The sequence below is a fragment of the Myotis brandtii genome, unplaced genomic scaffold (assembly GCF_000412655.1).
Source record: "Myotis brandtii unplaced genomic scaffold, ASM41265v1 scaffold332, whole genome shotgun sequence".
NCBI classification, from domain to species: domain Eukaryota; kingdom Metazoa; phylum Chordata; class Mammalia; order Chiroptera; family Vespertilionidae; genus Myotis; species Myotis brandtii.
The window spans coordinates 1,429,101-1,433,344 of record NW_005362797.1 but is presented as its reverse complement, the minus strand read 5'-3'; the positions used below and the strand labels follow the sequence as shown (position 1 = coordinate 1,433,344).

At 46.6% G+C, this 4,244-nt stretch overlaps 1 protein-coding gene across 6 annotated transcripts in view; it reads left to right on the top strand.

Annotated features, from left to right (window-relative positions):
• FOXN3 (forkhead box N3) overlaps positions 1-4,244 on the top strand; it is a 377,361-nt gene that overhangs the window by 135,839 nt on the left and 237,278 nt on the right. The window contains exon 1 of one of the 6 annotated variants that reach the window (XM_005871178.2): positions 183-205. The exons of the other annotated variants lie outside the window; for them this stretch is intronic. The gene's annotated coding sequence lies outside the window, so the exon portion shown is untranslated. Of the gene's footprint in view, positions 1-182; positions 206-4,244 lie in introns of those variants that run through there. 6 annotated transcript variants of the gene reach the window in all.

The window sequence follows — 4,244 nt, the reverse complement described above, 5'->3', positions numbered from 1 at the left end:
CCCCCACCCCACCCCCCTAATCTCGAGGTGTGTACTGGGCACAACTCAGCCTGAGACCTTTCTGCTTTCACTTTTGGTTACTCAGAACCTCCATCTGGCGGTTTTTGAACATGAGTGTTTTCTGCGGCTTTTCTGTGGCTCCTTTTCAAAGTATTCAAAGCAGTTTAAAAAGACATAATGTTCAGCGATCTGACCAAGAGCGAATGTAAGTACTTATTCGGGAACTATTTTTAAGAAGAAAAAAAAATCTATCAGATTTGAAAGTCTTAATTCTCACTCTATCTTGGAAACAGATAAAATAAAGGTTCGAAAAACAGGGGACTTGTTCCCCACAGTCCCAGTGCTTTTAGGAGTGGCAGTCGTAGCAAATAGCACAGTGTATAGAAACAGAAGAGCTAAGCTTCTTTATTTAATATTAAACAGGAAACTGCAAGTGTCGGCAGCAAATGGTGGTGGGTTTTCAACAAACCTGCTGCTGGGCTCGTCTGTGCCGACAAGCCCAACGGAGACACTTCTCTTTTTATTCTGTTAACGCTCGTGCGTGCTCACGAAAATCTTAATGAAAACATGAGCATGGGAAGCAGGTTCTGTATTGCAAGGTTTGGAAGCAACACGTTTTCCACTGGAACCGAAAGGAAATTAGGAAGCAAATTGAAAACCTCTCCGAGAGAGGAAAATGCCTTGCACTTTTGTTTCGCCTTTGTCCGGCGCCGCCACTCAGCCGACACGTGTGTCTGAATATTCTTTCCGAAGACCTGGGCTTCGTGTTAAGGTCAGCCTTCAATTTCTAGAGAATATAATTTGCTGCTATTTTTAGAGCATCATGATTGCTCGTAATAACTAATGGAAAAGGAAAAAAAAAACCCTCCACAGAGAAATAAATGTGTAACAGCTGTGTCTGCTTAAACTTGATTAAAGGCAGTAAAAAAAAGTAAACAGAAGAGTGAATGTGACAATAGACCGGGGAGAGACAAGGATCCCTCTCATTGTGAAAAGTTTTACAGACATAACTCGTTCCTCTTTGGAGGAGGCTGCCGTTGTCTGTGTTTAAAGTTTACTTTACTGTTTGTCTTGAGTGGGATCAGTGTTGTAGTGAATAATTTATAGCCAGCATGAATGAGCTCATTAGTCACCTTTTCAGACTTTAAATGAGTTTTGTGGTTGTCATTACTCGAGCCTTCTGTTCAGCCGCCGAGCAAAATAACAGTTTGGCAGTTGGCTGCCTTGTTGTGGGCAGCCTGCTCCGCTCCAGGTCTGCGTGGCTTTTGTATTTCATTGAAGGTCCCCCCCCCCTTTTCTGTCCCCCTGCGGGTCCAGGGATGCTCACATTGCACAAGCCTTTTGCACCCCATGTTTAAATGAGAAGTTTTTCGGGCATTAAAAAAAAATCTTTCAGTTGCGTCTGCCAGAGAGAATAAAGTGGACGGAGTGAGCTTTTTCAGCAACTGCTGGGTATTATGCCCTTTGTTTGATATTCAACTTATTCAAAAGCAGCGAGCTGGGGAGTGTGGCTGAGCGGGCTGAACCAGGCTCTCACATGGTGGCAGGCATTTCAGACAAGGGGATGGCATTGGGGTTTGGAGGGAGAAGTCTGTGTCGGAGTGGACTTGCATTGTTACTGTCCTGGACATCCATGTAATGTGAGTGTGTGTGGATGAAGAAATTTACTCCAGCCAGTCTGCCCGGCTAGATTTCCTGGCCAAAGAAAACCTACAGAGGGGTTGACAAGATGATTTTTCAGGACCCCAGCCGACTCAGGGGTCCAGATCATTGAAAATGGCCATTCTTTTCCCCCTCTAGGTCTTCCCAGTCCAAATCAATCAGAGGCAACAAAATGTTGCAGCTGCCTGCTCACCAGGCCCTTGGAGACTTGCCTGGGAGGCTGGTAGGTGGGAAGACGAGCCTGGGCATGACACTAGCAGGTGGCATATCTTTGGAACTGATGTCATGAGGTTCATCCTTCCCTTTTAATGGGGCCTGGGCAGCCTCCGAGAGCTCTCACATCCGCTCTCCAGGACGCAGGCATGCCCACCTTGGCCCTCGGGCAGCCTCTGCTGGCACTCCTGGTGCATGGATGCTTGCCGGGGGCGTCTCAGCCAACCGCCTGGACCCCCTGTTCTGAGGGCTCTTTGACGTTTGCTGTGAGCAACAGGCACTAGCGGCTGCCTGCTGTCCCCAACGTGGGCAGCACCCCCTTCCGGGATCCATATTGTTAGACAGCTGGCCTAGCACTGTGTGAGGCATGTAGAAAAGATGCTCAATATTCCTCCGTGGAAAACATGCCAACTTAAAAAGGATGCCTGGTTGTTTGGGGGCCAAAACGTTGAAGCCAGTCAGAGTCACATGTCTGGGTACAGAGAAATGAGGTGGTGGTTTGCACCTACAGAAAGACAGCAATCCACCCGGCTACTTCCTTTCCAGCCCCCACACTCTGAGACAGGGGGCTCACGTGCACTCATGCCTGCACCTGAGTCACAGCATTAAATTTAGGCACAAGAGATGCTGGTTTTGGGAGGAGTGGGGTTTCAAGACAAAATGTTGGTGAACGTCACTACCCAACAGAGGAAAAATCCTTCAGGTTTGGCTGTTGTAAGAAGTTGAATAAGTGGCTAATGTCCCCAAAAGAATTTGGTACGGCAGAGAAATAGGTGGGTGATATTTTAGTCTATGTACTGTTTCCCAGAGAGTTCATCAAATTGGGGGCTTTCACCTTCTTTTAAAGAGACAGACTTAAAGAGAAGAACTGATTGTTTTCTTTCAGATCCCTCTGAAAAAGAACGAGCAGGGAAGTCATTCCTTGGCTGGTTAAGACTCTGGCCGCTGAGACCCATGTGACGGTGGTACTTGATGTACTCACTGAAGGGAGGACAACAATAAAAGCTCTTACAAACTGCAGAGGAGGGAAAGGTTGACCATGCCACTTTTCTTTTGACTAATCTGAACAGCTATTAGAGACCAGATTGGGAGAGGGATGAAGAGAAGCATTTTATTTTCCCATTAAGTGATTCATATTTTTAAAAACTGATTTTTAGAGAGAGGAAGGGAGAAGGAGAGAGAGAGAAACATCAATGTGATAAGGAAACATCCATAGGCTGCCTCCTACAAGCCCCGTGCTAGGGATTGAGCTCACAATCCGGGCATATGCCCTGACCGGGAATTGAACTGGCAACCTTTTGGTGCGCAGGACGATGCCCAATCGACTGAGCCACACCAGCCAGGGCAAAATCCATAGTTTTTATTACTACTGTGTCATTTGCCATGAGCAAGAGAGAAATATAAGACAGGGTCCTTGCCTCTCGAGGCACTTACAGTCTGTTTGACACTCAGTCTCTGGATGATTTATTTTTTATTAGAAAGATACACTATACCATATTGATTATGACATAGAAGCTGAACTTTGTGTTTTGGTTTGTTTTTGCAAGTAGTACCCTTTCATTCAGTTTAAAAGTCCTCTTTTCCGTCCTCCTTCTTTATTTCCTGGTCACAGTTTTTCCTCCCTGGAGCTCCACTGTTCCTGTCCTTCATGTCCTTGAGCCCCAGGAAGTTCTCTGAGAGGCCAGATGCTCTGGATTGACCTGAACTTCCCTTGGTTACTGCCTGGAATGCGGCTCCAAACCCAGACAGTGTGCATTCAGATCCCAGCCCCATCACTTACCAACTGTGTGCCCGTGGACAGGTGGCTAAATCCCTCAGGTTCCTCACTTAAAACATGGGCATAATAATACATCACACGGTTAACACAAGGCTGAAACGAATGAAGCCTTAGACTACTGACTGGCACTGCTCTTTAAGTGTCGTTAAAAACTGTTGATCTCATTCGTCACAGATCCCCTGTTTGCAAATTTGCAAACTTGCTGAAATTTATTTCAACCCCCAAATCAATGCTCTCGGTGCTTTCATGGTCACGTGGACATGTGTAGAGTGACAAAAATTTGAGTTGCCCAATTCATACACATTCCCGGCTGAAGTTGAGCAAAGCATGACCTGGCTTCTTGTTTCAGCTCTCACACTGTAAATAGGTGTCCTTTTTTTATTTTATTTATCTTTATTGTTAAAAGTATTACAGATGCCCGGCCGGCGTGGCTCGGCGGTTGAGCGACGACCTATGAGCCAGGAGGTCTCGGTTCGATTCCCGGTCAGGGCACATGCCCGGGTTGCGGGCCGATCCCCGGGCAGCCAATCAGTGATTCTCTCTCATTGTTGATGTTTCTCCCTCTCCCTCTCCCTTCCTCTCTGAAGTCAAT